Source organism: Callithrix jacchus, chromosome X (genome assembly GCF_049354715.1).
Source record: "Callithrix jacchus isolate 240 chromosome X, calJac240_pri, whole genome shotgun sequence".
In the NCBI taxonomy this organism is placed as follows: Eukaryota; Metazoa; Chordata; class Mammalia; order Primates; family Cebidae; genus Callithrix; species Callithrix jacchus.
This window is the reverse complement of record NC_133524.1, coordinates 42,198,272-42,213,499: the sequence shown is the minus strand read 5'-3', so window position 1 is coordinate 42,213,499 and position 15,228 is coordinate 42,198,272. Positions and strand designations below refer to the sequence as shown.

General features: G+C 46.4%; 2 pseudogenes; one reads left to right on the top strand and one right to left on the bottom strand.

The window, feature by feature from the left end:
• Nucleotides 1-437: 437 nt before the first annotated feature.
• Nucleotides 438-1,842, bottom strand: LOC100396531 (glutathione S-transferase A3 pseudogene; annotated as a pseudogene).
• A 2,394-nt stretch (nucleotides 1,843-4,236) lies between these two features.
• On the top strand, nucleotides 4,237-4,775 carry LOC100400508 (large ribosomal subunit protein uL11 pseudogene; annotated as a pseudogene).
• The last annotated feature ends 10,453 nt before the right edge of the window (nucleotides 4,776-15,228 follow it).

The following is a 15,228-nucleotide window of genomic DNA, read 5'->3' as shown; positions in this document are numbered from 1 at the left end:
GTTGCAAAGCTTTAGAATATTGGCCTTGCAGATTCTTGGCCTCCATGGCTGCTTTATTAAAACTTGAAAATCGCGGGTTGCAGAGAGCCAAGATCACATTATTGCACTCCAGCCCAGGCAAGAAGAGTGAAACTCCATCTCAAAGAAAAGAAAAGAAAAGAGAAAAGAGGCCGGGCCTGGTGGCTCAAGCCTGTAATCCCAGCACTTTGGGAGGCCGAGGCGGGTGGATCACGAGGTCAAGAGATCGAGACCATCCTGGTCAACATGGTGAAACCCCGTCTCTACTAAAAATACAAAAACATTAGCTGGGCATGGTGGTGCGTGCCTGTAATCCCAGCTACTCGGGAGGCTGAGCCAGGAGAATTGCTTGAACCCAAGAGGCAGAGGTTGCAGTGACTCGAGATCTTGCCATTGCACTCCAGTCTGGGTAACAAGAGCGAAACTCCGTCACAAAAAAAAAAAAACTTGAAAATCTTCCTTGCTTCTTCTACAGATTTCGCATTTGTAAGAGGCTTCCTTGGGCTGCCAGGTTGCAGAAACTTCTTCACCGTGGTCAGGTTGCTGATTCTGGTTTTCAGGGCCTACAGCAGAAGGAAGCTGGAGATAAGGCTGGGGTCAAGCTCTTCCACAAAGTAGAGAAGTTCCACCAGCTGAATGTCAGCCCAGCTCAGCTTGTTGCCAACAAGGTAGTCTTGTTTGTGGCTCTTTAACACTATTTCGAAGGCAGGGAAATAGCGATTTTTTGTTTTCTCTTGGATCAAGGCAATCTTGGCATCTTTTTCCTCAGGTCGGCATAAGGGCAGAAGGATCATTTCATACAAACCTGCCATACCTCCTGTATACATATCAATCAGGGCTCTCTCCTTTACGTCTTTCCCATAGAGGTCGTATTTGCTGGCAATGTAGTTGAGAATGGCTCTCATCTGCACCAGCTTCATCCCGTCAATCTCAACCATTGGCACTTGCTGGAACAGCAAATACCCATCATTTCTTAACGTTTCCAAATCTTCTGCAGATTCTAGAAATTTCTCTTCAAACTCCACTCCAGCTGCAGCCAAGAGCACTGGATGGGCTCTATTCTGCCCCATGCATTGAAGGAGTGAAGCTTGGCTTTCCCGCCATGGTATCAGTCCTTAGTTTCTCTAATCAGCCCAGGGAGGCTGGCCAGCTCAACCCAGAGGGCACAGGGCAAGCCCTAAACACTGGGAGTGTCACCCTTGAAGACCCTGGGATGCCCTGTGCCACGCATCTTGCTTCTCGGTGACCAGCCTGCTTGTTTTTTTTTTTTTTTTTTGAGACAGAGTTTCGCTCTTGTTACCCAGGCTGGAGTGCAATGGCGCGATCTCGGCTCACTGCAACCTCCGCCTCCTGGTTCAGGCAATTCTCCTGCCTCAGCCTCCTGAGTAGCTGGGATTACAGGCACGCACCACCATGCCCAGCTAATTTTTTGTATTTTTAGTAGAGACGGGGTTTCACCATGTTGACCAGGATGGTCTCGATCTATTGACCTCGTGATCCACCCGCCTCGGCCTCCCAAAGTGCTGGGATTACAGGCTTGAGCCACTGCGCCTGGCCAGCCTGCTTGTTAAAGGAGCTAAACCTCAGCATGGTAAGGGGTGAGAGTGGTGCATGGCTGTGGGTGCGATGGACTTAAACTTCACTCCAGAAGCTACTAAGAACCTCAAATGCGCTTCAGGCTGGAGTCCTGCTCTGCCAGGTCGGTTGCAGAGCACCACCCCCACCAATCCCCTGAGCCAGGCCCACATCTGCCCCAGTTCTCTGTGTTGGGCCGTTTACCCCAGGATCCCAGCATCTTGAGCTATTACCACGATCCAGGTCCATCAGCAGCTTCTGCAGCCAAGGCTGGTGAGCCCTACCCCTAGAACTGGGGCAGGGTGTGGGGCATTTGTCACCTCAAGGGATGTCTTACTCAGCTAAGGCTGCTATAACCAATGCCACAGACTGGGTGGCTTAAGCATCAGGCATTTATTTCTCACAGTTCTGGAGGCCGGAAGTCTGAGATCAGGGTGCCAGCACAATCAGCCTCTGGAGAGGGCTCTCTTTATGACTTGCAGACAGCCACCTCACTGTGTTCTCACATGGCATTTCCTCAGTCTATCACATAGAGAGAGCAAGCTCTCTGGTGTCTCTTCTAAGGATACTAACCTCACCGTGGGGGCCCCACCCTCAATGACCTCATCCAAACCTAATCACAGCCCAAAGTCCTTTTCTCCAAATACAATCCCAATGGGGATAAGGGCTTCAACATACGAGTTTTGGGGGATACAACTCAGTTCATAAGAAAGGGCAAGAAAACTCTATTTGTGTGCACAGCCAGGCACAGTGGTTCATGCCACTTTGGGAGGCAGAGGTGGGAGGACTGCTTGAGGCCAGGAGTTTAAGACCAGCCGGGGCAACATAGCAAGACCCTGTCTGTACAAAAAGTTTAAAAATTAGCTGGACTTGGTGGTACACACCTGTAGTCCCAACTACTCAGGAGGCTGAGGCAGAAGGATTGCTTGAGCCCAGAAGTTCCAGGCTGCAGTGAGCTATGATATTATTACTACATTCCAGCCTGGGCAACAGAGTGAGACTCTGTCTCCAAAGATAAATCAAAAAATAAATTTAAAATAATTAAAAAACAAAAATATTTGTGTGCTGGGTCAGAGTTCTGGAGGAGATAAATAAACTGTCACCGAGCGCAGTGGCACGTGCCTGTAGTCCCACCTACTCAGGAGGCTGAGATGGGAAGATCACTTGAGCCCAGGAGTTCTGGGCTGTAGTGCACTATGCCGATCGGGTGTCCGCACTAAGTTCGGCATCAATATGGTGACCTCCCTGGAGTGGGGGACCACCAGGTTGCCTAAGGAGTGGTGAACCAGCCCAGGTCAGAAAGGGAGCAGATCAAACTCCCGTGCTGATCAGTAGTGGGATGGCGCCTGTGAATAGCCACTGCACTCCAGCCTGGGCAACATAGTGAGACCCCGTCTCTAAAAAAAAAAGAGAGAGACAGTCACTCAGGCTGGAGTGCAGTGGTGCCATCTTGGCTCACTGGAACCTCCATCTCCTAGGTTCAAGTGATTCTCCTGCCTCAGCCTCCCAAGTTACTGGGATTAGAGGCGCCCACCACCACGCCTGGCTCATTTTTGTATTTTTAGTGGAGACAAGTTTTTGCCATGTTGGCCAGGCTGGTCTCGAACTCCTGACTTCATGATCTGCCTGCCTTGGCCTCCCAAAGTGTTGGGATTACAGGCATGAGGCACAGCACCTGGCCCATCTCTAATAAAAATACAAAAATTAACCGAATGTAGTGGCGTGAGCCTGTAGTCCCAGCAACTTGTGAGGCTGAGGCAGGAGAATCGCTTAAACTCAGGAGGTGGAGGTTGCGGTGAGCCAAGATAGCGCCACTGCACTCTAGCATGGATGACAGAGCAAGACTCTGTCTCAAAAAAAAATCAAAGTAAACTTCAGAGTAAGAAAATATCCGGGACAAAGAGGGACATTACAAAATGACAAAAGGGCCAATTTACCAAGGAGACAGAATAATCTTAAATGTGTACAAGTGTCCAAATTCAAAATATGGGGAGCAAAAACTGAGAGAATTGTAACGAGAAATGGACAAACCTACAATTATAGTTACAGACTTTAACACTCCTCTCTCAATAATTGATGGAACAAGTAGAAGGAAAATCACAAGGATATAAAATAATTGAGAAACACCATCAACCAACCGGATCTAATCTCTAATCGATGAATGTAGAACATTCCAGCCAACAACAGCAGAATATACGTTGTTTTGAAGTGCACGTGAAACATTTACCACAGTAGACCATATCTTGTGTCGTAAAACAAACCTTAACAAAGTCAGGATAATTGAAATCATATAGAATGTGTTCTTTAGGCCGGGCACAGTGGCTCACGCCTGTAATCCCAGCATTTTGGAAGGCCAAGGCGGGTGAATCACCTAAGGTCAGGAGTTACAGACCAGCCTGGCCAACGTGGCACAACCCCATCTCTACTAAAAATACAAAAATTAGCTGGGTGTGGTGGCAGGCGCTTGTAGTCCCAGCTACTCAGGAGGCTAAGGCAGGAGGATCGCCTGAACCCAGGAGGTGGAAGTTGCAGTGAGCCGAGATTGTGCCACTGCACTACAGCCTGGGCAGCAAGAGTGAAACTCCATCTCAAAAAAAAAAAAAAAAAAAGCTTTCGGCTTTCGGCTCGGAGGAGGCCAATCCGACACCAGCCGCCTCCACCATGCCGCCGAAGTTCGACCCCAACGAGATCAAAGTTGTATACCTGAGGTGCACTGGGGGTGAAGTCGGTGCCACTTCTGCGCTTGCCCCCAAGATCGGCCCCCTGGGTCTGTCTCCAAAAAGGGTTGATGATGACATTGCCAAGGGTGACTGAAAGGGCTTTAGGATTACAGTGAAACTGACCATTCAGAACAGACAGGCCCAGATTGAGGTGGTGCCTTCTGCCTCTGCCCTGATCATCAAAGCCCTTAAGGAACCACCAAGAGACAGAAAGAAACAGAAAAACATTAAACACAGCGGGAATATCACTTTCGATAAGATTGTCAACATTGCTCGACAGATGGGCACCGATCTTTAGCCAGAGAACTCTCTGGAACCATTAAAGAGATCCTGGGGACTGCCCAGTCTGTGGGCTGTAATGTTGATGGCCGCCACCCTCATGACATCATAGATGACATCAACAGTGGTGCTGTGGAATGCCCAGCTAGTTAAGAAGCACAAAGGAAAACATTTCAATAAAGGTCATTTAACAACTGGTGGAGAAAAAAAAAAGAAAACAGAAAGTCGATAAAGAAAGTCAGTGAGGCTGGGAGCGGTGGCTTACGCCTGTAATCCTAGCACTTTGGGAGGCCGAGGTGGGTGGATCACCTGAGGTCAGGAGTTCAAAACCAGCCTAGCCCTCATGGTGAAACCCCATCTTAAAAAAAAATAAAGGCAACACAACATACATACAACTATACAATCTTTGATAAACCTGACAAAAACAAGCAATGGGGCAAGGATTCCATGTTTAACAAATGGTGTTGGGAAAACTGGCTAGCCATGTGCAGAAAGCAGAAACTGGACCCCTTCCTGACACCTTACACTAAAATTAACTCCAGATGGATTAAAGACTTAAACATAAGACCTGGCACCATAAAAACCCTAGAAGGAAATCTAGGCAAAACTATCCAGGACATAGGAGTAGGCAAGGACTTCATGAACAAAACACCAAAAGCATTGGCAACAAAAGCCAAAATAGACAAATGGGACCTAATGAAACTCCACAGCTTCTGCACGGCAAAAGAAACAGTCACTAGAGTGGATCGGCAACCAACAGAATGGGAAAAAATTTTCGCAGTCTACCCATCTGACAAAGGGCTGATATCCAGAATTTACAAAGAACTCAAGCAGATTTACAGGAAAAAAACAAACAAGCCCATTCAAAAGTGAGCAAAGGATATGAACAGATACTTTACGAAAGAAGACATATATGAGGCCAACAATCATATGAAAAAATGCTCATCGTCACTGGTCATCAGAGAGATGCAAATCAAAACCACATTGAGATACCATCTCACGCCAGTTAGAATGGCGATCATTAAAAAATCTGGAGACAACAGATGCTGGAGAGGATGTGGAGAAAAAGGAACACTTTTACACTGTTGGTGGGAGTGTAAATTAGTTCAACCATTGTGGAAGACAGTGTGGCGATTCCTCAAGGCCTTAGAAATAGAAATTCCATTTGACCCAGCAATCCCATTACTGGGTATATATCCAAAAGACTATAAATCGTTCTACTATAAGGACACATGTACACGAATGTTCATTGCAGCACTGTTTACAATAGCAAAGACCTGGAATCAACCCAAATGCCCATTGATAATAGACTGGATTGGAAAAATGTGGCACATATACACCATGGAATATTATGCAGCAATCAGAAATGATGAGTTTGTGTCGTTTGTAGGGACATGGATGAATCTGGAGAACATCATCCTCAGCAAACTGACACAAGAACAGAAAATGAAACACCGCATATTCTCACTCATAGGTGGGTGATGAAAAATGAGAACACATGGACACAGAAAGGGGAGTACTAAACACTGGGGTCTATTGGGGGGAAAAGGGGAGGGCCAGTGGGAGGGGGAGGTGGGGAGGGATAGCCTGGGGAGAAATGCCAAATGTGGGTGAAGGGGAGAAGAAAAGCAAAGCACACTGCCATGTGTGTACCTACGCAACTGTCTCGCATGCTCTGCTCATGTACCCCAAAACCTATAATCAAATAAAAAATTTAAAAAAAATAATAATAATAATAATAAATTTTTAAAAATAAAATAAAATAAAAATTAAAAAAATAAAATAAAACCACAAAAAGAAACAAACAAATAAATAAATAAAAAGAAAATCAATGAAACTGAAAGCTAGTTTTTTGGAAAAAAAAAATCAGTAAAATTGATAAACCTCTAACCAGACAAAGAAACAAAGAAAGACACAAATTGCCAATGTCCGGAACAAGAGTGGGTATCACAAAAGACACCATGGAAATTAAAAAGGTAAGGGCATACTATAAATAACTCTTATTTACATAAATTTGACAACTTACATGAAATGAACCAATTTCTTGAAAGCCACAAACTACCCAAGAAGAAATATATAAGTGGAATAGTCCCATGTCTAATAAAGAAATTGAATTTATAGTTAAAACCTTCCAACTGGCTGGGCGTGGTGGCTCAAGCCTGTAATCCCAGCACTTAGGGAAGCTAAGGCAGGAGGATTGCTTGAGCCCAGGAGTTCAAGACCAGCCTGGGCAACATGATGAAAGCTCATCTACGAAACATACAAAAATTAGCTGACTGTGGTGGCACACATCTGTAGTCCTGGCTACCTAGGAGGCTGAGGTGGGAGGATCACTTCAGCTGGGAGGTCAAGGCTGCAGTGAACTGTGATCATACCACTGCACTACAGCCTGGGTGACAGAGCAAGACTCCGTCTCAAAAAAAAAAAAAAAAATAAGAGTTCTTGGACAGCCTGGGCGTGGTGGCTCACCCCTGTAATCCTAGCACTTTGGGAGGCCAAGGTGGGCAGATCACTTGACGTCAGGAGTTTGAGATCAGCCTGGCCAACATGGTGAAACCCCATCTTTATTAAAAAAAAGAAGTTCTTAGACATGTGTCCAAAAGTTGACCCATGCAAGATAAAATCAGTAAATTGGGCATCACCAAAATTAAAAATAGTTTGATCCCCAAAATACACTGTTAGGGCCAGGCACCATGGCTCACAACTGCAATCCCAGCACTTTGGGAGGCCGAGGTGGAAGGATCACTTGAGCCCAGGAGGTTGAGACCAGCCTGGGCAACATAGCAAGGCCTGTTTCCACAAAAAGGTTTAAAATTAGCCAAGTGTGTTGCCACACGCGTGTAGTCCCAGCTACTCAGGAGGCTGAGGGGAGGATTGCTGACACCTGGGAGGTTGAGGCTACAGTAAGCTACGATCACACCACTGCACTCCAGCCTGGGTAACAGAGCGAGACCTTGTCTCAAAAAAAATCAAGAGAGAGACACTGTTAGGAGAATAGAAAGAAAAGCTCCAGACTGGAAGAAAATATTTGCAAATCACATATCTGGCAAGGGACCTATATCTAGAATATATAAAGAACTCTCAATACTGAACAATAAGAAAACAAACAAGCCAATCTTTTAAATGGAGAAAAGATTTGAATGAATATTCCACAAAATAAGATAAGATAGATGGCAAATAAGCACATGGATACATGCTCAACATCATTGGCTGTCAGGGAAGTGCAAAACAAAATCACAATGAGATACCAACTTAAATATTAGAATGTCTGAAATAAAAAACACCCTGACAACACCAAGTGCTGCTGAGACGGAAGAGCCCCTGGAACTCGCATCCACTGCTGGTGGGAGTTCAAAATGGTACAGCCACTCTGGAAAACAGTTTGGGGCTGGGCACAGTGGCACACACCTGTAATCCCAGCACTTCAGGAGGCCGAGGCAGGCAGATCACCTGAGGTCGGGAGTTTGAGACCAGCCTGGCCAACATGATGAAACTCTGTCTCTACAAAAAACACAAAAATTAACCAGGTGTGGTGACACAAGCCTGTAATCCCAGCTACTCGGGAGGCTGAGACAGGAGAATTGCTTAAACCTGGAGGCAGAGGTTGCAGTGAGCTGAGATCATGCCACTGCACTCCAGCGTGGGTGACACAGTGAAATGCTGTCTCAATAAATAAATAAATACAAACCAGCTTGGCAGTTTCTTATAAAGTTAAATATCCACTTACCATGTGATCCAATAATGCTACTTGTAGATATTTACCCCTAGAGAAATAAGAACTATTTTCACAGAAAAACTTGTACCTGAATGTTTGTGGCATCATTATTCATAATCACAAAAAACTGGAAGCCATCTAAATGTCCTTCAACATGTCAGTGGTTAAACTAATTGTGGTATGTCAATTCAATGAAATACTGCATCTACTCCAAGATAAAAAGAAAGATGTACTAATGCTCACAACGACATGGTTGAATCTCTAAGGCATGTAGAGTGAAAGAAGCCAGTCCAAAATGTTACATGCTATATGATTCCATTTATATGATACTCTGGAAAAGGCAAGACCACAGTGATGAGGAACAGATAACTGGTTGTCAGGGAAGGGTGTGATAGAAACAGCAAGAGGGAGAGTTTAGAGATAATGGAGGTGCTCTGTATCCTGACTGTGGGTGGTGTTTACACAGTCTGTGTATGTATTAAAATCAGAACTGTACAGCCTCAAAAGTTCAGTTTTACTCTATGTAAACTTTAAAAAATACAAGTTAAAAAAATCTTGCCAGGTGTGCTTCTGTTTTCTCTCAGGTCCCTGACTGATCCAGCCACTATAAAGAGATTTGAAGGATAAATTAGAAGAAGGAGAAAGGTAAGAGTGTCTTTGACAGAAATTGCATGTAATTCACTCCTGTAATCCCAGCACGTTGGGAAGCCAAAGTGGGCAGATCAGGAGATCAGGAGTTCAAGACCAGCCTGGCCAACATGGTGAAACCCCATCTCTACTAAAAATACAAAAATTAGTCAGGTGTGGTAGCTCATATTCGTAATCCCAGCTGTTCCACAGGCTGAGGCACGAGAATCGCTTGAACTTGGGAGGTGGAGATTGCACTGAGCCGAGATCGCACCACTGCACTCCAGCCTGGGAGACAGAGCAAGACTGCCTCGAAAGAAAGAAAGAAGGAAAGAATGAAAGAAAGAAAAAAGAAAGAGAGAAAGGAAAGAAAGAAAGAAAGAAAGAAAGAAAGAGAAAGAAAGAAAGAAAGAAAGAAAGAAAGAAAGAAAGAAAGAAAGAAAGAAAGAAAGAAAGAAACTGCATGTGCAAGAGCCAGAAGTGAGAAAAAGATCACAAGAATTGGCCGGGTGCGGTGGCTCACGCCTGTAATCCCAGCACTTTGGGAGGCTGAGGCGGGTGGATCACGAGGTCAAGAGATAGAGACCATCCTGGTCAACATGGTGAAACCCTGTCTCTACTAAAAATACAAAAAATTAGCTGGGCACGGTGGCACGTGCCTGTAATCCCAGCTACTCAGGAGGCTGAGGCAGGAGAATTGCCTGAACCCAGGAGGCGGAGGTTGTGCCGAGATCGTGCCATTGCACTCCAGCCTGGGTAACAAGAGCGAAACTCCGTCTCAAAAAAAAAAAAAAAAAAAAAAAGATCACAAGAATAAACGTGTCTCGGTGTGGCTAGTGTGAGAATGAAGGAAGGAGTAGTTTAAAAAAAAGTAGGGGCTGGGCACAGTGGCTCACGCCTATAATTCGACTTTGGAAATAAAGGCTAAGGTGGGATCATTGTTTGAGCCCAGGAGTTCAAGACCAGGCTGGGCAATATAGCAAAGCCCTCCCTCTAATAAATAAATAAATAAATAAATAGGCCAGATACAGTGGCTCACGCCTGTAATCCCAGGATTTTGGGAGGCCGAGACAGGCAGATCACCAGAGGTCAGGAGTTCAAGACCAGCCTGGTCAACATGGTGAAACCCCATCTCTACTGAAAATACAAAAATTAGCTCGGTGTGGTGGAGCACCCCTGTAGTTCCAGCTACTCGAGAGGCTGAGGCAGGAGAATCACTTGAACCTGGGAAGCGGAGGTTGCAGGGAGCCGAGATATCGACACTGCACTCCAGCCTGGGCAACAGAGTAAGACTCTGTCTCAATAAATAAATAAATGAAAGGAAAAAGGAAAGCTAAAGCAGGAATCAGGCGATATCAGTCACATTAAAGAATACGCATAAGGGGGAGCCACTGGAACAGTGATTCCTACCCAGAGGTGTGCCCCCAAGTCATGTGGGGAATGCTTGCAAACTACATATTCCCAACCCGCAAACCAAGCCAACAACTCAGAATCTCCAGAGATTGAGCTGGAGCCTCTGTGTTTGGCAAAGTCACCTCCAGAGATTCTGATGTGCATTGCTCGTTACAAACAATTGCATTGCAGTGTTAATTGTTGAAGCTGCAGATAGCGCTATGGGGGTTCATGATACCATTCCTTCTCTACTTTTGCGTTGGTTTGAAAATTCTGCAACCACTAATCTTGATTTGCAGTTGTTCTCAATAGCAAAATACTGGAAACAACTCAAATGTCCAGCAATAATAAAATGGATTAAATATATTGTGGTTGGCCGGTCACGGTGGCTCATGCCTGTAATCCCAGCACTTTGGGAGGCCGAGGCTGGGGGTTCTCCTGAGGTCAGGAGTTTGAGATCAGCCTGGCCAACAGGGTGAAACCCCGTGTCTCCTAAAACTACAAAAATTGCCAGTCATGGTGGGTCACGCCTGTAATCTCAACACTTTGGGAGGCCGAGGCAGGCCGATCACCTGAGGTCAGAAGTTCAAGACCAGCCTGAGCAACATGGAGAAACCCCATCTCTACTGAAAAAACACAAAATTAGATCGGCATACTGGTGCATGCCTGTAATCCCAGTTATTCAGGAGGCTGAGGCAGAAGAATCACTTGAACCCAGGAGGCAGAGGTTGCAGTGAGCCGAGATCGAGCCACTGCACTCTAGCCTGGGCAACAGAGCAAGACTCTGTCTTTTTTTTTTTTTTCTTTTTCCTTCTTTCTTTCTTTATTTATTTAAAAAGACGGGGTTTCACCATGTTGGTCACGCTGGTCTTGAACTCCCGACCTCAGGTGATCTGCCCACCTTGGCCTCCAAAGTGCTTGGATTACAGGCATGAGCCACCATACCCGGCCAAGACTCTGTCTTAAAAATGAAACAAATAAATAAATAAATACATTGTGGTGTTCATGAAACGGAATATTATACAACAAAGGAAGCTCAGAAACAATGGTACAATCTTGGCTCACTGAAACCTCTGCCTCCCAGGTTCAGGTGATTCTCCTGCCTCAGTCTTCCGAGTAGCTGGGATTACAGGCATGCGCCACCACACTTAACTAATTTTTATATTTTTAGTAGAGATGGGATTTCACCATGTTGGTCAGGCTGGTCTCAAACTTCTGACCTCATGATCCGCCTGCTTCAGCCTCCCAAAGTGCTGGGATTACATGTGTGAGCCACCACACCCGCCCTACATAATCCTTTTCTTACTAACAGCATCCTTTTCCTTTTGTGTCCCATTAGCCCATGCTCGGGGGGGGGGGGGGGGGGGCGGGAACCAGCATACCTTTTACCTCCTTTTCAAATCATTTACATTAGGAGAAGACAAATGTGTTTCAGGAACCACAAACCATGGAGTTTAAGCACGTAGCAATCAGCAGTGCGGAAAGAACTAACTGATTCAGGCCAGGTGAGCTGGCTCAGGCCTGTAATCCCAACACTTTGGGAGGCAAAGTTGGGAGGATCCCTTGAGCCCAGAAGTTTGAGACCAGCCTGGGCAACACAGTGAGACCCCACCTCTACAAAAAATACAAAAATTAACCAGGCACGGTGGTGGGTGTTTGTAGTCCCAGCTACTCGAGAGGCTGAGGGGAAAGGTTTGCTTGAACCCAGGAGGTGAAGGTTGCAGTGAGCTAAGATCATGCCAGTGCACTCCAGCCTGGGTGACAGAGTGAGACACTGTCTCAAAAAAAAAAAAAAGGCCGGGCGCGGTGGCTCACTCCTGTAATCCCAGCACTTTGGGAGGCCGAGGCGGGTGGATCACGAGGTCAAGAGATAGAGACCATCCTGGTCAACATGGTGAAACCCCATCTCTACTAAAAATACAAAAAATTAGCGGGGCATGGTGGTGCGTGCCTGTAATCCCAGCTACTCAGGAGACTGAGGCAGGAGAATAGCCTGAACCCAGGAGGCGGAGGTTGTGCCGAGATCGCGCCATTGCACTCCAGCCTGGGTAACAAGAGCGAAACTCCGTCTCAAAAAAAAAAAAAAAAGGAAAAAAACGGCTGAGCTTGGTGGCTCACACCTGTAATCCCAGCACTTTGGGAGGCTGAGGCAGGTGGATCACCTGAGGTCAGGAGTTCAAGACCAGCTGACCAACATATAGTGAAACCCCGTCTCTACTAAAAATACAAAAATTAGTCGGGTATGGTGGCACATGCCTGTAGTGACAGCTACTTGGGAAGCTGAGGCAGGACAACTGCTTGAACCCCAGAGGCGGAGGTTACAGTGAGCCAAGGTCGAGCCACTGCACTTCAGCCTGGGTGACAGAGCAAGACTCTGTCTCTCAAAAAAAAATAAAAGAATCAATTCATAACACAATGCCAGGCTCCTAAGTGTCCACACAACATTTCTGGGAATTTATCAAAAGATAATTTTTTTTTAAGACTTATCAATCGGCCAGGTGCGATTGATAATCTCACACCTATAATCCCAGCACTTTGGGAGCCTGAGGCAGGTGAATCACGAGGTCAGGAGTTCAAGACCAGCCCAGCCAACGGTGAAACTCTGTCTCTACAAAAAAAAGATACAAAATAAATTAGCCGGGTGTGGTAGTGTTAATCCCAGCTACTCGGAAGACTGAGGCAGGAGAATTGCTTGAACCCAGGAGGCAGAGGTTGCAGTGAGCCAAGATGGCGCCATTGCAATCTAGTCTGAGCTAAAGCATGAGACTCTGTGTCAAAAAAAAAAAAAAAAAGACTTACCAATCACCCAACTCCAACAACTGTCAACTAAACTATGATCAACCCTGTTTCATCTATCGCCTGACCCACTTCCCCTCTATTTTGAAGCAAAAATCCCAGACATCACTTCATTTCATTGGTAACTCCTGGGTTCAAGCGATCCGCCTGCCTCAGCCTCCCAAAGTGCTGGGATTGCAGGCCTGTGCCCTGGCCCCAATTTTTAATTTAGAAAAAAATTTAAACCTTCCCCAAAGTTGCAAAAATTGACAGCCCAGGGGATGAGGCCAAGGTGCAAAGGGGTTTATTCTTCTCATGTAATCAGAGAGCCAGAAGAAAACAGCTCAGGCTGGGCACTGGTGTCACCATGTCATCTGGTGTCACTGGTGTCACCGTGTCAGTGAGCATGTAGGCTCACTGAAGTCTCCATTCCACCAGTCTCAGTGTGCAGTTAACATCTTTGTGGTCACAGACCAGTTCACACACTTCTGGGCATCACACTGCAGGTTATAGGAAAGAAAAAAGAACAGAGCCAAAAGTCTCTTGTGAGGCTTTGTTTGGGAAGGGGCACCTGCCCCATGGACTCCACCTGCTACTCCCAGCTACTCCCATTATTACATTAACTGGAACTGGAAGGCAAATCTCCCATGGGGTGCAAGGCTGAGGAGCCAAATTTTTTTTTTTTTTTTTTTTTGAGATGGAGTTTCGCTTTTGTTGGTCCGGCTGGACTGCAGTGGCTTGATCTCAGTTCACTGCAACCTCTGCCTCCCGGGTTCAAGTGATTCTCCTGCCTCCAGCCTCCCAAGTAGCTGGGATTACAGGCGTGCACCACCACACCCGGCTAATTTTTTGTTTTTTTTTGTTTGTTTGTTTGTTTTTGAGTCGGAGTTTTGCTCTTGTTACCCAGGCTGGAGTGCAATGGCGCGATCTCAGCTCACCGCCACCTCCGCCCCCTGGGTTCAGGCAATTCTCCTGCCTCAGCCTCCTGAGTAGCTGGGATTACAGGCACGCGCCACCATGCCCAGCTAATTTTTGTAATTTTTAGTAGGGTTTCACCATGTTGACCAGGATTGTCTCGATCTGTTGACCTCGTGATCCACCCGCCTCGGCCTCCCAAAGTGCTGGGATTACAGGCTTGAGCCACCGCGCCCGGCCTATTTTTTGTATTTTTAGTAGAGACAGGGGTTTCACCATGTTGGCCAGGTTGGTCTTGAACTCCTGACCTCAGGTGGTCTGCCTGCCTTGGCCTCCCAAAGTGCAGGGATTGCAGGTGTGAGCTACCAAGCCCGGCCGCAAGTATTGTTAGGCACATTGCCATCCTGAACCAAATTGGGGTTCTGTTAGGAAGGAAGGAATGGAAGTCAATATCTGTCCCAGAACGGGGAGAGAATGAAGGTGGAGGGGCAGCTGTTTCTGGGGTCTAGGCTGAAGGAAGCATGGAAGAACAGCTGACATGAGCAGTGCTCAGAAAAAATGAGGCAGCCTTAGGTCACTGACTAATGGAGAGAGGTGGTGAAATGCAGAGTGGTCAGGGTGGCTCTGAGCTTCCTCCCATGGGAGAGAGAGTAGTAGAAGGATTGGGGCAGGATTGGGGCAGAGTTACATGTTTTGTGATAGTCTACTATTTTTTTTTTCTTTTTTTATAGAGATGGGGTTTCACCATGTTGGCCAGGCTAGTCTTGAACTCCTGACCTCAGGTGATCCATCCGCCTCGGCCTCCCAAAGTGCTGGGATTACAGGCGTGAGCCACCACGCCTGGCCAATAGTCTACTATTATACGTCCATACGAACCATGGAATCATCAACTGACTTTTTTTTTGAGACAAGGTCTTTATCTGTCACCCAGGCTGGAATACAGTGGCACAATCTCAGCTCACTGCAACCTCTACCTCCTGGGTTCAAGCGATTCTCCTGTCTCAGCCTCCCAAGTAGCTGGCATTACAGGCCCCTGCCACCATGCCTGGATAATTTTTGTAGTACAGATGGGGTTTTGCCGTAGTGGCCAGGCTGCTCTCGAACTCCTGACCTCAGGTGATCTGCCCACCTTGGCCTCCCAAAGTGTTGGAATTACAGGTGTGAGCCAGTGTGCCCAGCTTTTTTTTTTTTTTTTTTTTGAGACGGAGTCTC